The sequence below is a fragment of the Galleria mellonella genome, unplaced genomic scaffold (assembly GCF_026898425.1).
Source record: "Galleria mellonella isolate WM207_F2 unplaced genomic scaffold, CSIRO_AGI_GalMel_v1 utg87, whole genome shotgun sequence".
NCBI lineage: Eukaryota > Metazoa > Arthropoda > Insecta > Lepidoptera > Pyralidae > Galleria > Galleria mellonella.
Window position 1 is genome coordinate 1,108,486 of NW_026442166.1, and position 21,864 is coordinate 1,130,349.

Consider the following 21,864-nt stretch of genomic DNA (forward strand, 5'->3'; position numbering starts at 1 on the left):
CCTCCCCCTTGAGGATTTTTACCAATAGTTGCCACGCTTGGCAAGTGAATAGACAAACGTGGTTAAGCTTTGGAGATGTTTTAATAGAGACGCTGCCCATCCCTCACCCTCCCTTAGTTGTCTCTTACGACATCCACGGAAAAAGAAGGGGTAGCCTATTCTATGCCGGGGACTACACGACTAATTTCAGAGAATTTATTCGAAGAAAACTGTGTACAAATTCACCTTATCTTCTGGAGCAACTATGTACTACCCCGAAAGGTAAGAATTACTGCGTAATGTAACTCAAGATTTTCATATTATAAGGATTGCCAATATGCGAATGTTGCAGCGTCTGTAGTCTGAATACATTTACAATCGGGTGGGTCATATTGTTATGCTGGTTTATTACCCTCGTTGTATAAAATATTAGCTTTTTATTAATATTAATAACAGGCTTACGATTATATAGGGTAGACATATGTTTTTAAATACAATAAGCAAAATAATTATCATCATCATCATTTCAGTCATTATTCGTCCACTACTGGATATAAGTCTATTCCATAGACTGCCATATAGATATCCTTAACCACCTGCATCCATTGACTCCCTGCAATGCATTTCTGGCATCACTCCATCTACATACATACATACATATCTGTCACGCCTGTCTCCCATTAGGGTAGGTAGAAACAATGGACTCACTCTATCTAGTCGTTTTATATTGCATTTGCCCGTACGGCGTCGCCACTCAAGAATCTTTCTTCCCCATCAGTTATCGATTCTTCGGGCTACGTTACCAGCTTATTGCCACTTCAATTTGCTTATCCTTCGGGCTATATCGGTTACTTTATAAAATAATTATATAACTTGATTATCAATTATATTATGTATTTCTCAAGTATTAAAATATGTACATTGGTCCCAAAATGGAATTTTGTGGTACACCTGAGGATACTATTGTATATATTCTTTATGGCACTTGCAAATTACATTGTTAATGCATTTACAAATGTTGTGCGCAAGGGTGGACTTATCTCTGACAGAGATCTCTTCCAGTCAACTTAATACAGTTAGAAAGCATGTCGTTAGCGGGCAGCTAACGTGCTATAACTATTAACATTTAGAATAAGATATACTTTTAACACTAATCAATTATAATATATATAATTATTACACAGCATTGGAGTAACATCGTATCATGGAACCCCATAGAAAATAAAGTTTTTTAGAAAAAATGTATAGTGCTATACATTATTAAATCAGTATATATTTGAAAACTAATATTATACGAGTATAACAAAACCGTTATCGAATTTTCTCTCTTAAATTGTTCGTTCCATAAGCGATATTTATATTTGTAGCTGAACTGTAAATTGTTACATGCTCGTTTACACTTAATATAATTAAATTTTCATTAACAGGCCCAAGTTCATCCTTTCAAGAACCGCGACCTTTTGTCTGAATAGGAAATTACTTGGGCGTTACTGTAGAAATGCGTGTTACTCTTATACTAATTACCTAGTATTCAAAGGCTAGTGGTTTCTAAATATTTGGAAAATATTTTATTTATTCTTCTTGCTGATTGTATTAATACTTATGTGTTAAATCTTGCCAAACAGTAAATTTATTAGTCTTCAGAGACAGTCATTGCTTTATTATATTCTCAAAAGGACACAGTACTTAATTCGATTGTATTTTTTTTCTGTGTGAATTGAGGACATATTTCGATTATTTATTTTGTTTTCGATAGACTTTAGTCAATTTGTGATAACTGAAGTTGTCATTTTTCTTTGCCGGACAGAAAACTACTTGTTGTGAAGCAAAATCTACTGATAGATAGATCTATTGTTAGATTAAGAATCGACATTTTGAATTCAAATATTTTAAATCGAATAATATATTGTAATTCAACGGTACAGTTTGTGTATGTTATAAAATTAAAATAAATTATTTGCTAAATTTTATATTGTTACATTTTGCATAATAAAATCTGCTTGTATAGTTACGTATTAGAAGTTATGTAGTTATGTATTAAAGTTTCCTTTATACGTTATCCTTTTTACATTAAAATAACAAATATAATGATTTTTTAATTAGATCATAACTTACTAATAATTTCTATTTGTAGGTGAAATTTTAAATTACGGAGGCAGGACATTACAAACTCTTGAATAATTTTTTTTTATACTTAGATTGACAAGTAAGTACCCGATGAAAAGCGGCAACAGTCGCTTATAAACATGAAAAGAACTCCGAATATTACATAATATATAATAGTATATTATGTAATATTCGCCCGTGGCACCTCTCATATGTCGCCATTCCTGGGGGTTTACCATGAAATGATATTCCGAATTTTCGGACTCAGATTCGTGTTTTTGTTCATAATTAAATCGACTAAGGAAAGAAAGCTATCGTTTGACATAAACCCTACTATAAAAGTCCAAAGGAATGATATATTAGCATTTTTGATATTTTTAATCAGTATATATCATGTAATTTTAACATCAAATTTACATTTCGTTCGGACCCAAAATTTTGGAAAAAAATTCTTGGTAGACCTTCTGAAAACTACAATGCTATGCCGTATTCTGCAATTTTACTGGCATATTTTTTATTTATTTATTTATTAAATACAAAAAATTCCTTCCCTCAAACCGAAACACAACCACGCAAGTACATCTGCTTCATGGCAGTAAGTATCGCATACAATTTGATCCAAAATTAAGCAGTGCAATAAAGAATTCAAACAGTTGCTCCTTATTTATCGCATTTCTAATCCAAAGACACGGTAATTATTTTATATTTATAGTTTCACCAAGGCTATTATAAGTTTGTATTAAAAAATGTACTAACTATAAAGCGCTATTCACACAGCACTGGTTTCTGAGCTTTGGACCATCCGGGCTGAATATTTCGTAAAGAATGAGTGTTTGGCTCTCTGGCTTTTTTTGTGTATATACCTATTGTGATTGTAAACATATCGTTAATAACAAAAATATATAACATGTAATTTATAATAATATATTACATTAGCACGATTCCTTTTTATCTGTGTTAAAAACTCGACGTTTAATCAATTATCGATTTAAATAATTACGAATAAATCGACTCAAGAATACATACTTCAATTGTGTTTGTACTGCTGTGTAACTTTGGTTAGATTTTGGTCTAAAGAGTGGAATATAAAACTGAAATTCTATCAATGTGACGTAGATATAGGATCGTCACAGATTGTTATATCAAATTATCACATATAACATCATGGGCTTAAGTCCTTGATAATGTAATAGTTATATTTATTTGGTTGATGGTTGTAAATGTACGTAAACGGTTTCTTCCCCGTTTGGTTTAAAAACCTGTCAGTGTTTTCCGAGCATTGGCGGGATCCGGATAAGCTGTGTGAAAAGCGCTTTATTGAATCGATTGTAATTTCATTTCCACTCAAATATTCAGTCTCTAGTTTGTATATAGGTTGTATCGATGTCGATTTACGAGTTATCGAATAGTCATTTCGATACATCGAAGGTCGAAACCGATATAAAGAATGATTGATGGTAATATGTGCTTGAATATTTTGTGTCGAAGTGTATTTCTGAAAAATAATTAGTTATAAATACAATTAAGCTGTACAATAACGATTGTTCTCTAGTCTTTAATATTTTATTCATATCCCCGTACTTCATTTGGAAATTATAGTTCGAATGTAAGATTTATTGATAGTTCTATACGAATAAATATAGTATATTCAAAGAAGAGGTGTGGTCTCACCATAGAACGGGTTCACCCTTTTTTGTGAATGTCGTAAGAGGCGACTAAGGGAATTTAATGGTTAAGAGATAGTGAGTAGCGTCCCTCTTAAATGTCATCAAAGCCTAACTATAGTTGCCAACCCGCCTACTAATCGTGGCAACTATTGGCAAAATCCCCTTATGGGGAAGACCTGTATTCAGCAGTGGATGGTTAACGGCTAATATGATGATGATGCAAAGACTAAAGCGACACAAGGCGGCTAACTTTTAACTTTTTACATATATTTTTGTATCCATTTTGCAAGGGCAAATCAGCTGACAGCGAATTTGAATGGAAAGTGGTGACCGTCACCTACGGATATAAACAGGACTAATAATATTACAGATAACAGGATGACAGAAATAAACAGAGCCATGAATATAACAGAATGCGTGGGAGTCATTCTGTAATATTCATGCTCCTGTAGTTCATTCCATGAGTTCTATGGAGCTCCTCATGCATTACCATTCCTGACTGCTTTCACAGGCAATATTAAAATTGATTTTCGGAAGTTACATATCCAATTTTATTGCCGATGTTTCATTGTCCTGCCATAACCACGACGCGGTGCAATTCACGTCAAAACATTGGCAATAAATTCAGGTAGGTAATATTTTATGAATGAATGAAATTTACGGGCAAAATAATTCATTCATTTATTGCTTTATATGATATCGGGTTGTGTTCAGTCCTAAAAACGAGTTAAAATGTAGCCACACTACTCGAACATCTGATAATATAGTGAAGAAAAGTTCTTGAGTGACAGTCCTACGTATGTATGTAGGTTACCGGCTTCCAATCCACGTGTACGAAGTTTCTGGCATAAGCTTGTATATTATGAAAAAGTCTTTCGGAACTCTGCTTTCCTTGTCCAGACTGTAAGGGACTTAACGCGCGAGGAAGGATAGACATATTTCTTTTTATCGCCTTTAGTCCAATTAAAGTTTTGTACGTTTAAGTTTTTTTGACATTTATCTGTTAGCCGTTGTTAGCATTGAAGAAAGTAAACGGAATCATAAATTATCCTATTTCTTTAGTTCGAACATTTTCTTTACGTTTGAATCGGATTAACTCGAGTACCTTTTCGTATAAATTCACAATGGCGCCAATACCTCGCCGCAATGCGGATGGATTTTACAATTAGGCACCGTCAAAAGGAATTGATTGATCAAACAGCTTACAATAATCATTCATTTTACTATATTCTTATTTGTTTGTTAAAAATATTTATTTTACGTCAGAGACTTTGTACAAAAGTCGTCTGCTTGAGGCGACTTTGTCTCATTGCAAAATACCCTATCTGGTCGACCAAGCTGTTCTCCCTGGAAATTATCGTGATGAATTCTTATGAAATTCGTCACGATGAGCCAAGTGAGCTGCTTCATCCTCGTTTATTATCCACTCACTGGTGCCAAGGTATATTGATAGCGCAGGCAAGGTTATAATTTCATTATCATTCTTTAAAAGGCCCGTCTTATTCATGTTACTGCCGTGAAGCAGCTGTTTCAATTATCGTAGTTATTTCAATTTGAAGGGTGGAAATATAACGGTAAAATTACAGGGTGTGGAAGAAGAACATCGTACTCCTCAGAAATAAGGGTATCATGGTGGATACTATGAGCGTAATGGTATATTCTGTCGATGGTACTGTTCGTGTCTATAGATGACTGTTTTAATTTCCATCAGTGGAGCTATCAGCTTTTTTGTTCTAAGTATCATAAAAAAGAAAACGCAAGAAAGTGAATGGAGGTATCGCAAGATATTGATCGGTACGATGATGGAATTATTCTTAGAAGGAATACATTACAGCTAATCTAGACGATATTGAAAGTATTTTCAGTTGCGGTCTTGTTTCTTCAAAAATCATTATTGTGTCAACCATTCTCTTTTTTATGTACAATAAAATTCAAAAAGAAATTGTTTGAAAATGATAAGATATTAAACGTTTTTAGAATTATGCTTGGAATGATATTTGGTGTGAGGATTTTCTATATTAACTGGAATGTTAATAATATGTTTATAGTAACATTCCAGTTAATATATGAGATAAAAAAGTATAGACAGTATTTATTTAATTATATTATTATTTAATTATATTAGATTAGTATTTAATTATATTAGAACAAAAAAAAAATACAATTAAATAGCTTTTACCGCGACATCGTCCGCGTGACTAAGATATGTCGATTGAGAACGGTCTATGTCTTTCTCCATCCAATATGGTACGTACATACCAGATTTCTATAACGATACGTTTAACCAAGAGGTAACAAACTCACCATCATATTTATAGTGTTAGTAAGGAATAGGTGTGCCCGCGGCTTTGTCGACGTGACCGGGGTATATTGATCGACCGAGATAAAAAAATTGGCCTATATTTTTCTACATACCAATTACTACGTGTATGATAAACGTTGTAAATTGGGGTAACAAGAGGTTATAATTAAACAAACCTATTTTACATTTGTTTTCCAGTATCTTACATTATTAAGCGAACTCCAAGAGAGAGATATTTCTTTTTTATTTTACAACCGACTTTAAAAAGAATGACGTTATCTATCCGATTTTTTTTTTGTTCTTCGTAGCCTCGTAATTTCGTCAGTTGTAAATCGATTTGTAAAATTCTTTTTTTTTTATCTGCAACAATATATTTATAGATTAGTATCATAGAAATTTTATCAAAATTAATTCAGTAGTTTCGTTTCTAAATCAAAATAACTGGTTTTGTCACGACTAAGGTCGGTTTTTTTTAATTAACAGTATTTATTTTGGGTGACTATATTACGCGATTCGAAATTCTAAATTCAAATATTTATAATGCAAAAATTACATATGTTTATTAGTGTTTTTGTATTTCGACCTTTGTTATACAATGATAAATATGTTGCTTTGTGTAAATAAGGTCCTGGGTTCGATTGCCGGTTGGGCCGAGAAAACGAACTTTCCAGAATTTTCTCGGGGCTGGGTGTTTTGAGTTGTGCCCCCTAGATTTTCATTGACTGATTCCTCATAACATAATCTTAAAGACCAAGCTAGATGTAATCATGTAGCACTCTTTATTATTATTATTAACGACTGCTATTGTTTCTTAACTGATTAAAAAGAGGTTTTTGAGGTTTTAATTCGGTTATATTTTTTTATGTTTGTTACCTCAGAATTCGATGAGCCGTAAACCGATTTAGAAAATTATTTTTATATCTAAAAGGATAAGTTTACAGTTTGGTCCCATAGAAATTTTATCAAAAGCGGTCTAGTGTAATATAATAATTGACCAAAATAACTGGTTTTGTCACAAATAAAGTCGGTTTCTTTTATTATTAGTTTTTTATACAACTTAGAATGGCAAACAAGCTGACTGCCCACCTGATGGAAAGTGGTAACCGTCGCCTATAGACGTGAGCAGTATCATGGACATAACATAGTATACTGTTTCACCCATGATACCCATACGTTGCTATTTCTAAGGACTCAGGTGTTATTCCTCTGTACCCTGTAAATTCACGCCATATCCCACCCTTCAAACCGAAACACAGGGACATAACCTTTAATTACTTGCGAATCAGTACGTAAATGTCATCGTAATTCACACGGGCAAATCTGCGGAATAAAACTAGTTACAAATAGTAATAACACGGCTGTCCACGAAGGAAATAATCCGATACCGGTGTCAAAGTAAAAAAATACATATTCGAAGAAAAATTGTCGGACGAAGCGTAACAATCATGTTTTATTCATGTACGCTAGTAAGGAACGGAAATACTGAAACATATTCGGGTACAGTTGGTGCGTGGCACTCGTGTGTACAGTCGGCAAGAAAAATTGTATGAATACGTAACATTATGTTTTATGACGTAACAGCAGAATTTATACCGTACTTACTCTCGCTTGATTTACTGCTATGTACTTCGGCCCATTTATTTAACTATCTTTATTTTATTTCTGCAATATATTTAATTTTGTTTTTTTTCAAGCATATTCATATAGAAAAAGTTTGAAGCCATATGTGAGATATTTGTGATGTCCGATTAAACCGTCTTTGAAAAAGACGTTTATGCTCACTCTGTAAGTACTATAGGTATTCTCATGTTCGTGTATAATATAGTATATATTATATATATGTAAGTAGATGTTTTATTTATATATACTTATTTATTTACATACGTCAATATTAGTATGTATGTACTTGTATATCAATTATTACTAGTACCGCATTCGAGTGTTCTGACATTTCCCTAATGTAGACTGGGAAGGAATGCTTTTAGCATTAAGTCCTCCTTGTACACATACATGTACTAATGAATAAATAAAGTGAAATAAATATGCAAAAGGCATGTTTTCATTATTTTTATTTTTAGATTAGCTATCAGCCTCGTTTCGCAAACAAACAAACTGCACATATAAACCTTTCGTTAATAATTAAAATCAGTGTGGTCCCGGTATAGAACAGGCCACCGGGGGAAAAGGAAATGTTAGTAATGTAGACTACCAGTCTCATTGCTAGCAATATACCCTTTCAAGTCGACCTCCACGTGGTCCCCCCTGATAACCATCGTACTGAATTCCAGATGTATTCATCACGATAGGCTAACTGACCTGCCTTTTCATCCTCACCTGTCATCCCTCACTGGTGTCCCAAAAGCGTATACAGTTAGCGCAGGCGGACTTACTATTTCATAATCATCCATTGAAAAAAAAACCATTATTTCCATTGGCTGTCGTAAGAAGCGACTAAGAGGGATGGACAGCAGCGTCACTCTTAAAACATTTCCAAAGCCTAACTGCAGTTGCCAATCCGCCTGCCAAGTACAGCAACTACCAGCAAACCCCCTCAAGGAGGAGGCTTACATTCAGTAGTGGGCAGTTAAAGGCTGATATGATGATGATGATGAAATAATTAAAGATAAAACCACACAAAAAAAACCGACTTCAAATGTGTATTAAAAGTAATAAAACCTGTTATTTTGATCTAAAAATTAAAATAATAGTTGAAGACAATTTATATGGGACCAATCTATAAGTACCATATATCCTTTCAGACAAAAAAAATCAAATCTATTTATTACTGATAAAGGTATGAGATAACAAATATAAAAAAATACAACCAATTTGAGAATAAATAGATAGGGAGACCAGAGGGAGGTACCTCTGTCCCATTCGTGTTTCAACCGTGAAGCAGTTGTGTTTGCATGACTGTGTTTCGGTTTGAACGGTGGGATATGACTTGAATTTACTGGGTACAGAGGAATAACACCTGAGTCCTCAGGAATGGAAACGCATGGGGAGTATCATGGGCGAAACAATATACTCTGTTATGTCCATGGTACTGCTCATTTCTATAGGTGACGGTTACCACTTTCCATCAGGTGGGCCGTCAGCTTGTTTGCCATTCTAAGTTGTATAAAAAAAAAGATAAACTTTTTATTTGAGTCATTTATGACACACGTAAATTTACAAATGAGTTTATACAATCAAATTATTTACACTTTTTAAAATATACAACAAGAGATAAAATATGAAAATATGGTTCCACCATGTGTGTCGCAGTGACTCAAGTAGGATACAGCTCAGTGATGGTTTTGCTTAAAAGCAAAGCTCTGATTTTCAGCTGCAGCCTGAAGTTAGGCTACACGGACGCGTACAACAAACCCAGAGTGTAACCTGTGTAACCAATTTAACAGCCAAAGATAAAATTGTATTATATAGATACATACTTACATAAATGATGTATAAATAATATATTTCATTAATTAATTAAACATATAATATAAATAATTCACCACAATAATTATTATGTTAAAAGCAGTCGCTATTAGACGACCAACCCTAGTTATTGTTTAGTTAATAAATGCTGCTACGAATCATTTGTGTTATGCTGTCGTTTTATTTTGTTATTACGTTGTCTTCTTGTTTCTCTTATTGTCTCTCCAGTGTCACTTGGTTATTACCTACTACTGCAGGTTTACTCTTGAATCCAATATCAATATTAATCCAATCTGTTGCCAATAACAATTTTATACTGCTCTAGTGAAACAACAATTATGGTTTAGGTGGGAGTTGAAATTGGTTTGCATTGACAATTTATATTAATATCCGTCTATCAGAACAATATGGAACCATTATGTCGCTAGTATTGCAATTCAAGAGTAGAAAATGTCTCAATTTCAATATCGATCTATTGGAATCTATTTCAAGAGTAACCCCACTGTTATCTATTGTCGTCATTGTGTTCTCGTTTATTTAATATGTATATATTGTATATGTGATATATGTGTACATATATATACGTATACGAATACTTAGGTTATGAAATGAGCTCCCTGCCGAGGTTCCCAAGAGATTACAGCATGGGCTTCTTCAAAAGTAAAAAGGTTTCTTCAGGGTTGACTACGCGCGCGTAATGCCCTTGATATTGCAGGTGTTCATAGGCTACGGTAATTGCTTGCCATCGGGTGGGCCGTATACTTGTTTGTCACCTCAGTCGTATAGAAAAAAATTACATATGTATATCTACTTATTTTTATTTATGTAGGTAAATATTTACATACATATATGTATATATGTATTAGTATTGTTTTGATTTCTGTTTTTAACTACTGCTGCCCACTCACTACTTTCTATGCCAATTTGTTAGTTTGTTTTGAAGAGATCTCTTTCAGAGAGAAGTTTACCTTTGCTTACATTGTTTCTAATTTTTATTATTACTGTATGTTTTCGTGCAATAACTGTATTAATATTTAAGTTTATACATTTATTTTTAGATATAAAATTGTAATTACTTTCATTTGTTTGTTTTTCTATTATGTGTAGGTACTATTTGTAAAAATATTTTTGTCATTCCTTTTAAATATTTATTTGTGGAGACTAGTGAAAATTTATGATAGTGTTATTAGTACAAATAAGGATCAGCACTCTACATTATATTGCTCCCTAGTCAGTAATACCTTACAACCGTTTCACAAACATTATTACATCAAGTTTACTGTACTCATATTACACTGGATCATTACGGATCACATTGGCAAATAAATACCTATATTGTAGTGGTGGATAATATGTAAAAATATTTTGGTTATTTTATCTATGTATTGGACCAATAAAGAATATGTTAAAAGTCTGTTATCTAAAAAATAATATTGGATAACAGATTTTTAACATATTCGAGAATAGATATCCAACCGATATGGGCGATATCGAAATAAGTAATTAAATTTTTACCGCCTTCAATATCCAGAGGAAACTAATAAATAGATATCGGATCGATATCCATATTCCATTGTTACTATATTGCGAATAGCTTTATTGAAAAGATTCTCCAAGTTATATATAGTAGTTTACTAGTGGTTAACTTTTAAATTTAAAAGTTACTTTAATGTTAATTAGATATATAGTTGTTTTTAGCAACTTAGTCTTCGTGGAAATTTCTTATTATATTTTCTTAGCGCTTATTTAAGGTAAAAATATAAACAACAAATAAAATAAAAACACATCGTAAAATTGTATTTTCGACCGATTAAAAAAAAACAACAGATTCTACATTTGGTTATATTTTTTTTTTTATTTCGATACCTCCGATTTCGTTTTTTTTTATGTTAAAAAATATGCTCGTAGATTAGTTCCATAGAAATATTATAAAAATCCGTAAATTTTAAAACAAAATAACTGGTTTTGAAGTCAGTTTTTTTGCGAAACACTATTTTAAATTATTTTGGTTTTGATCTTAATACTATATTAGTCATTAGTCATTTATTCAAAAAACAATGTACATCGTGTCTGAAATAAGGGATAAACATACAAAAATCATTACATTAACTTGAATATTACAACCATTCAATAACTATAATAATATAATAAATAAATTTTGCAATAAACAGTGTCAACTTAATCGTATTGTATTTAATCTGTGTATATTATTGCACGTGCTATATCATTAAAGTATGTTATTAAAATTAATGACTCCTAGAACTGTTACAATAATAAGCGTATCTACAGAACGCTTCAATAATTGTAAACATTCCATTACTTTTTACAATATCCAGATACAAAATTCAGCATTTCAAGTCAAACTTAACATATACTTGGAATTCGTTAATACTTAAATACTAACGAAGATTAAAGTGATCCGATATCGTGTTATATTGATTTCACTAATACAATTTTCACGCCTCCCATGATGTAAATGCAATAACTTTTCATGTCTTTGACATCGTAGAAGGCTAGTTCGAAAATTTTTAGTAATAAAGCCTAAGTCTGGGAATGTACAATACCTAGAAATTTTGGCGAATGTCAAATATTTTCTTTATTGTTCACGGGTACGAGACTTTCGTAGTAATGTTCACTAAGATTTAAATTGAAATTTTGAAATTAAAAAATAAGACGTTCGCTATACTTTTTTCTATTAAGTAATTTGAATTCTTTTTAAAAGGTATAAACATAGTTCATAGAAACAGGTATTTATTAACTTTAATTAAATTCAAATTATCATTTCAGCCATTATCCGTCCACAGCTAGATATAAACCTCCCCCATAGACTACCTAAAATATTGTCAATTAAATTATTTTTGTTTTATTTTTAATTATATTACATAATTAATATTCTAAGTCGATATTATTATTATTAAGGTATTGTGAATCTATTTTAATGTTTCATTTGTAATTCGTTATATCATATACCTATTTACATCCGTTATATCAAATACTATTTTTATCACGAGTGATGTTATTATAAATGGAATATTTTAATTAACATTTTTTAGTCATAATTTACATGATACTTATTAAAAATATAACTGTGAAGGTGAGTTTGTTTATTACCTTAAAGTACCTTAATAGCTTAACTAATTACTATGAAATCTTGTATATACATTTTCATTTAGGAGTTTCCTCTTGTCGGTGCAACTAATTCATGCATCTTCCTCCAGCCAGCTCTATCCCAGGCCATATCCTTTATCTCCCTATACGACATGACGCCTAGTGTTTCCTTTATCTGTCCCATGTAGTTAATCCTCGGTCTTCCTCTTCCTCTTTTGCCCTCTATCTTTCCTTCTATTATGCTCTTAAAAAAATCGTCATGTCGTATAAGGTGGCCCTTGTATATACATACTATGTGAGATCGAGAAGGATGTAGGCTACTTTTTATCTCGGTCAGTAAACATATCCCGGTCACGTGGACGAAGTTGCGGATAAAGGCTTGTAAAATATATTTGTTGAGAAATACTTGTAAGGTCAAAGAGCGCAATGTCTAGGGATCTCACCGTGTTTACTTTTTAGTTGGTAAATTAACGGTCGATTATATGTCCAACATCGTTATTTATATCTGATATTTTTTAGTTTGGAAGTTTCGAAGTATTTTTTAACAAGCAATATTTTTAACGATAACCAAACAACAAAAATTATAACAATAAAGACGTTGTTTTATGATAATCTAACGATAATAAATTATTATAAAACAACAATATCTAAAATATATACTGAATAATGACTTAATGGTTGGGGGATAGTCAGCAGCGTTCCTTTTAAAACGTTACCAAAGCCTAATTGCCGTTGCTAACCTACTTGCCAAGCATGGCAACTACAGGAAAAACCCCCCAAGGTCGACGCCTATTTTTTTTTATATCACTGACGTGGCAAACAAGCATACGGCCCACCTGATGGTAAGTGGTTACCGTAGCCTATGAACGCCTGAAATACCAGAGGTATTGCAGGCGTGCGTTGCCGACCCTAAAGAAACCCCTTTACCTACCTTACCTAGCCTATGTTCAGCAGTGGACAGTTAACGGCTAATATAATCATCATCAATGATATTTTTTCATTGCATTGAAACCTATATAAAAAATCTTTTCATTTCTAATCCATTTCTTAATATAAAATGCGTATCGATCCAAAACCCAAGCCTTTATATGAAATGTTGGAAGAAATGCAAACCTTCGAATGATAAATTGAAATGGAATAAAATGTAGCCTTGCAAATCCTATAGATTTGAATGTTACATAGCTCTGATAACTCTACTCTTTATCACTGAACTAATCCTATCTATCTATTCAGTCCACATTAACTCACTGCTCTGCACAGGCCTTCTTTTTGTTGCGACCTTTGTAATGGTCCTGTATTAACGTCATCCACTCCTTCCCCGTAATCCGCAATATGTTATCCCACTATTAGGTTTTCTTTATACAACTTAGAATGACAAACAAGCTGACGGCTCACCTAATGGAAAGTGGTAACCTATAGACATGAGCAAGACCATGGATATAACAGAGTATACTGTTTCGCCTATGTGTTGCCATTCTTGAGAACTCAGGTGTTATTCCTCTGTACCCTGTAAATTCACGCCATACCCCACCCTTTAAACCGAAACACAGCCATGCAAACACAACTGCTTTACGGTTGAAACACGAATGGTTGGTGGTAGTCTAACGACTGTTCTGTCACTTGGTTACTTGGTCCCGCTCTTGGTTACCATTCTGTCACGGCCTCGAGCCTCCACCCATCGTTCCACTTTAACTTCGTAATTGAAATCTTCGATCTTTGTTTTACGTCGAATCTCGATATTTAATACACAATCTGCCAGCGAAATGCCTAGCATAGCATGATCAATAGCCCTCCATAACGTCTTACGTCTAACGTTGTTTAGACGCCGATCGGAAGAAGAAATTTTAAGAAGCCTCATTCAGAAGTGAAACACGTGTCACAAAACGTGTGAGAACTAATGGCGGTTGAAGATTAATGGCTAATGTAGAAGATTATAGAGCTTTTGGTAATAATAATAATAATAGCAGTCAATCTTCATGTGTTGACAGTTGCACGTAAACAAATTAAAATAAACATAATTAATTAACTAGTTGTTAAAAGGTTTTCAAAAAAGATGATGAAGAAGACTAAAAATTATGCATCTATTCTAATAACAGTAGATACAGATAGGACGACAGTACAGGAGATACATTATATACCGGTCATGCAAAGATCTCGCGGGCACATACCGATGAGTGCCGGAATAGACTTGTGTCTGAAATCGAAACTTCACTCCATCAAGTTTCGATCTGGGGTGAACAAAATCTTGTCCAATTTAACCCCAAAAAGACACAAGTCTGCGCGTTTACCGCAAAAAAGACGCCGTTTGTCGTATCTCCTCACTTTCAGGGCACTTCCCTTGATAAAAAGTCAAGTCTAGGAATTCTGGGCGTTGATATATCTTGCGACGTCCAGTTTTGCGGTCATCTGGAGGAGAAGGCTAAGATAGCTTCCAAAAAGTTAGGAGTGCTCAATAGGGTGAGACGATATTTCATGCCAGAACACCGCCTGAAATTATATAAAGCCCAAGTCAGGCCGCATATGGAATACTGTTCTCACATGTGGGCAGGAGCGCCACAGTACCAACTCCTTCCGTTAGACCGCATTCCAAGTCGGGCGGCTCGAATTATCGATAGTCAACGCCTTACTGTCCGACTTGACCCATTGAAACTGCGCAGAGATGTTGCGTCTCTGTGCATCTTCTACCGAATTTATCATGGGGAGTGTTCTGAGGAATTGTTCGGATTGATACCTGCTGCTGATTTTCACCACCGTACAACCCGCCACAAACTAAAGTTTCATCCCAATCATCTGGACGAGTGGCGGTCTTCCACCGTGCGTTTTTCAAGGCACTTTCTTCCACGCACAACCATTCTTTGGAATCAACTTCCAGCAGCAGTATTTCCGAACCGATACGACAACATAACCTTCAAGAAAAGAGTATATTCCTTTTTAAAAGGCCGGCAGCACACCTGCAATGCCGCTGGTGTTGTGGGTGATCATGGGCGGCGGTAGTCACTTACCATCAGGTGAGCCGCATGCTCGTTTGCCCCCTGTGTTGTAAAAAAAAAAAAAAAAAAAAAAAAATAAGCATTTTTTTAACTTTTCAAAAAGGTATAAATTTTGTTCTATCTTGAATTACGTTAAGTACACACCGAAAACACTGAGGTGGGTTAATTAAGAAATTACTCACCTCTCGAAGCGTCAAGTTTACACCTTTTGCTTTACAATTCGAGTTAAAATAACACCGTCTCTAATATAAACTAAGTGTTGGCTTCAAATGTTCTCCCGAAGTACCATTGAAGTTTAAATCCCTCAAGTATCTTTAAACTAAATTCAGGGCTTCGTATATTCTTTGCAGAATAGCAGAATAGGTTCGCGTCTCAGTAAATTGCTGACAAAAAATATAAGATTTCCGATAAATTCGCTTTCCAATTCAATTTATATATTCATTGATGCAAAAATTCGTTGTTCCGTTAGCAAACTTGTACTGGTTTCGAGATTTTCCGCTACTTGGAGGTTTTTACTTAGTTTCTTATTGTTAACGGGGATTTAAAAGTTATTTTATCGGTAGCATCAAGCGTATATTTCGCTTGAATTCTTTAGAAATAATGGTTTCTATGTTCCAATTATAGTACTCTGAGCAGCTATTGAAAAATTTACATAGAGAAATAATTGCAGCTTCCTGGCCAATAAAATTCATCGTTAAAATTCTTTATGATTCCTTTTTGTTTGAAATCGCCTTGTGAAGACTAAATTTTAATCAAGTAATTTTTATTAATTACATTTTTATACATAAGTAAATGTTATGTAATAAGACTTCATTACATAAGTAAGTATTATAACCCATAAAGTGACAGCAAAGTAAATATGACATTCATAGACTATCATAATTGGGTATTTGTTGCCACAAAAATTTAACACTCATTTGCTTCTGTAAATTTCTTTCTATCTTTGTATCTTTCCTTATTTACTTTATTTTCAACTATTATTATATTCTTCTCTTATTTCAAGTAACTGTCACAGTAACTGTAACAGTTAAATAATTTATATTTCAAATAATAAAGAAGTCCATTATCGTAGTTTGAAATAATATCTGTTGAAATTACATATTTTGGAACGAAATCCATTAAAATGTACGAAGACAAGTTTGCAAATAAAGTAGAAGAGTAATATAAGAAAATGGAATATCAAGTTCTTGAGCCTTAAGACATTATTACGATAAGTAAATGAAAGAAAGAAGGAAAAAAAAACTTAAAGAATAATAAAAACTGTAATTACTTATAGTGGCTTTTTTCATTAGAGTTATAACGAAAAACAAGTAACGATATAAAAGCTAACCAAAAATAAATGTTGAAGGACTAAATTAAAGAAGTCTTTTTAATATATGTAAATGATGTCCCGAATTCAATTCTTGATTTGCCCATGAGAAAGAAATTATTCTAAATTGGCTCGAAACTAGTTATTCTGGGTTGCGTTCCGAAATATTCGTTGTCTGTTTTCTCATATTATCCTATTTTGAGGACCTAGCAATAGGTAAATATGTGGGGCACATTTATGAATATAATTATATAAGTGAAATAAATTAACATAATTCTGTCTCTTTAATAACATATATACATGTCTATAAAGCCTATCTTCCATTACGGTAGGAAATGCTTCGATTCAAACATACCTCTTCGCTTCCTCTACATTCATCAGTCTTTACATACACACTATTTAATTAATTAATACCTATATACAATACAATAGTTGTTTTATCTTCTATTCTAATTAATATATTTTATAGAAATCTATAAAAACATCATTTCTAATCTATCATTAATCAACATTCTTTTTTACTGCCCAACATAAACGTTTCCATAGATTTCTGTAAATTTTCAGCTATTTCGTTTCTTTGGGAAAATATTTGGGTTTACCGGTAGAGTACTCTTTTAAAAGGCTACTAATTAGTCCCAATTTCACCTATATATGCTACTAACTTTTACATGCGGTATCGTCCGCGTGATCGAGATTTGTTCATTGACTAAATTTTTAATCCAGGTTTTTTGCCTATGTCCTTCCGCAATCTATACCTACAGTACGTGTAGACGAAATGTAATAGGAATAAATTAAGTAATTTAGGCGCTAAGAAGAAACAAACTAAAAACTTATTCCCGATTTAATATTAGTAAAGACAAGAGAATAATATAAACAATTGACTAATTAAATCACCAACGTTAAAATACACACTTCGCTGATTTCACATATTTGAGAATTCCGTAAATGTTCGTGAATAACACTTGATTTAGCCAGAAATGCATGTGTAAACTCGAATACAATATTGATTAATTCTATGAAACTTCCATATTGATTATGTAGTTCGTGCTATGTGTAATAACAGAACTTCTGCTGATGGAAGAATTTAGGATTACACTAAACTTGTTGAACAGCTCTCGTCATTTGTTATCGATTTAAGATCTTCAACAATTTTGAGTGAGGTCTTATTAAAGTCGACAGTATAAGTGCAATTAACATTTCAGACTATTGTTTTATTCATCATCATAATCATCATCATATCACCCTTTAATTATCCACTGTTGAACAAAAACCTCTCCATTGGAGAGATTTGCCGGTAGTTACCATGCTTGGCAGTTAAAACTGCAGTTAGGCTTTGAAGATGTTTTAAAAGCCGCTGCTGCGAATCCCTCACCTTCCTTTTATTGCCCTCTCACGATAACTACGGGAAAGGAATGGATGGCCTGGACCACACGGCATTATTTATCTATACTTTCTACTAATATGAAAAATGTTAGGCTGAATTTGTTTGTTTGTTATTTCTCCATCTAAGAAATGGAAGAGTGATGCTTTAATATAAGCTATATTACATTCACGCGAACAAAGTTGTCGGTAAACGCTAATGTTATTATTTTTTTTTTTATTTATATTCATTTTTGACGTTATCTATATACGTACATAACGCGAATTACTTAATTAATTTACGCACTAGCTAACTTATTACACGTACTTGACGCAACCCTTTGCGTAAATGTAGTAAGTTAAGTTACGTACGTCCCCTGAAGAAGACTTACGGTTGAAGTCGAAACAATTTGAAAAACAAGTTTATAAAATTTCCCTTGTATGTAGACTAAAATAGTGATAGTATATTTTCTATCCGTTAGTAATTTTATAAGATCTAATTATACTTTTCAGCTAATCATAATTATTTATAAATTATTTTTTTTCTATAAAAACTAACTTTAATAATATCGGAATTTGTAACAATATTATGATCATATTTTGGTTTGATATCAATATTATGAGGTATCTCACAAAAAAATAGCTCGGAATTGGTAAAAATAATTTGCACAACATATAAAATGTATATATGATATACATAAACTAATTGATAAGGAAAGTCTTATTTGAAGTTAACAAAATTACCACAAAGATCAATAGATAAGTCATTAAGAATAAATATCAAAATTGGTTCATAATTGGAAAAATGGCGCGTAAAAAAATAAATACGATAAAAAGTACCTTGCATCGTAAGCCAACAAGCACAAGCAAGTGTACCATATCACAGGAATTTTTTTTTTTAGCAATACTTAATGATTAATAAATAATTTATGCATTGAGTTACTTAAAAAGTTTAGAAGAGAGTTAATTTGTTTTCATCTTTTAATTAAAAATAAAAACTTCCATATTTTAATCTCAGTGTACCGACAACAAAATGGTTTAATGAAACCACTGCAAAGCCCCAATCTATCGGACATCGTTTCATCTTCCCTCCCATTCTAACACGTGTACGATGTAAGCGACAACGTCCTGTATTCCATACCATTCTCAGATGCACATTGACGAAATCGCTCCGAGCTAGGATCCGGATAAAACCGGTTTAGTCCGGTTCGCACGTTCGAGCGATATAGCCAATCGTGCCGGCTGGATATTCTGCTTCATTGTTGCTGGCAGATTAAGCGATTATGGAGATTGTGATTGCGTCAAGTCGTGATATTGTATTCAGCAAATTATAGACTAAACGGATTCATAGTAAGGCGTTGGAAGAGGGATCTCTTTAGTACAAACCTGATCGTTGATGGAGAGTAAATGTACTACTTCACTTGTCATGTAGTCCCGTCATGGAGTGGGTCACCTCTTCTTTTCTCATAGGTATTGTAAGAGGCCACTAAGGCAACTTAATCGTCAAGGAATGGGCAGCATAATCCCTCTTAAAACATCAACAAAGCCTAACAAGCATGGCAACTACTGGCAAATTCCCGCCATATTTAGCGGAGGCCTATTTTCAGGCTTATTTTAAGGTTAATGGTTGGTATGATGATGATGATGATATAAAGTCACAAAATGTGCAGTCACAAAAGTTAGTCACTAAAAGATGTCTAACAAAAAGTACTAAGTTGAGGAAAAGGGTAGCGCACGTTGGATGTCATATAATTAAAACTATCATAATTAAAAAGCGAAACTTAAATTCTACTTACTAATAATCTTTAAAACTTATATAACATTTTAATAAACTTATAGAATTAAATTAAATATATATATTATAAATGTGAATATTAACTACTAAACTAAAATAATGACGTTTAACTTTCTAATTAGATTTTAGTAAAATTCTAAACAATTAATAGAAAGTTAAATTTAAGTTAATTAACATAAATTTTAAAAATAATTCTAAATGGTAACCGTCGCCTATAGACATAAACACATAAAAACACTATCACCTCCACAGTTGTTACTTTTTATGCGTTGCCATTCCTAAGGACTAAGATGTTACGCTTCCGGACCCTGTAATTTCACTACCATATCACCCTTCAAATCGAAACACAGCCATGTATAAGACCCTTATATTTTTTCTGTGGGAAAGTCGAACCTAGATAAAATAACGTCATATTTTATGCGCGGTATGAGCCACTCCATCATCATCGGTTCGCGCCTACAAAAATCCGAAAACGAACAAGTTGTGGTATAAGTTAAAAGAGTTTAGAGTTATCGTAAAAATATAGACATTCCGCAAAAAGCAGGATTGGAAAAAATTTTTGCTTAAAGATGATTAAATTATTAAATACGGCCTGGTATCGCATAAATACTACGAATTTTCGAAAAAAAATATATATCTTATTCTACTCGCTGATAATATAGTTTTCTATAGATGAAATTATTTTTAAAATTGAGTAGGTTTTGAGTGTATCCATTAAATACAAACAAACAATCAAATCATTCCTCTTTATAATATTAAATAAAATTATACAAGACATGGAAATTATTCAAAATACATTGATTTTTTTTAAATTTATTACTAAATTTAACACAAGAAAGCTATTTAAAGAAACTATTAATTAATGAAACTTTGGTAATGATTTTTATGAAAAAATTTCAATTCTGTATTCTATATAATTAAAGTATTCATTAACTATTTATTAACGGGTCAACAATCCATTGGTTGTAAATATTTATTTAAATGTCTTAAATAAAAAAAAAACCGACTAAAATTGAGGTAAAACCACTCATTCTGATTTAAAAATTAAACTACTAAACCGTTTTTAATAAAATTTCTGTGGGATCAATTTGTATGTATATCGTTTCAGATAAAAAAAAAAATCAAATCGGTTTACCACTGACGTAGTTATGAGGCTTTTTTGAAGTTGGTTAAAAAAACAAACAGGGAAAACACGAGCATTTCTTTAGCTCACGGTCTTTTGTTAATCCCAAGGAGAAAATATACGCTCACAACTTACACCAAACAACACCTTTCACTTAACAGCCTTACTGGATCAAACAAACTGCGTAGATACGCACTCCGGGGAAAAATATGTTTTAGTTAGATTGAATTTTATTTCCTATAGGGATTACTGTTAAACACCAAAGAGGAAATATTATGGTTCATTACACTGAAATGGTGACTATAAAACGATTAATTATATATTTTAAAAAGATAAAATTATAAGATATCTCTTCGAAGCTACTCGTTATAACTATTATAATACAAAAACTCGTTCAGATCATCGTTTTTTTGTGACGATAAAGTTTATTCTGACTTTTAACCTATTTCAAAAAAGGAAGTTCTCAATTCGATCGTATTTCTTTTATGGTAACTACCTCATAACTACAGAGTTAATTGACAGAATTATAAACCGAATTGGATTTTTTTATCTAACAAGTTTATACTAACAGATTGGTCCCAATTTTTATCAAAATCGGTTTAGTAGATTAGTTTAGGAATAAAATTTTTTTGCTTTTTAGTTTCACTTAAATTGAAGTCAATTTTTCTTTGTGGAATACAGTGTTTAATTACTCGTATATATT

The 21,864-nt window shown here is 32.5% G+C and overlaps 1 protein-coding gene across 1 annotated transcript in view; it reads right to left on the reverse strand.

Moving 5' to 3' along the window:
- Nucleotides 1–21,864, reverse strand: part of LOC113515804 (uncharacterized) — a 66,865-nt gene that overhangs the window by 27,831 nt on the left and 17,170 nt on the right. The window lies entirely within an intron of this gene.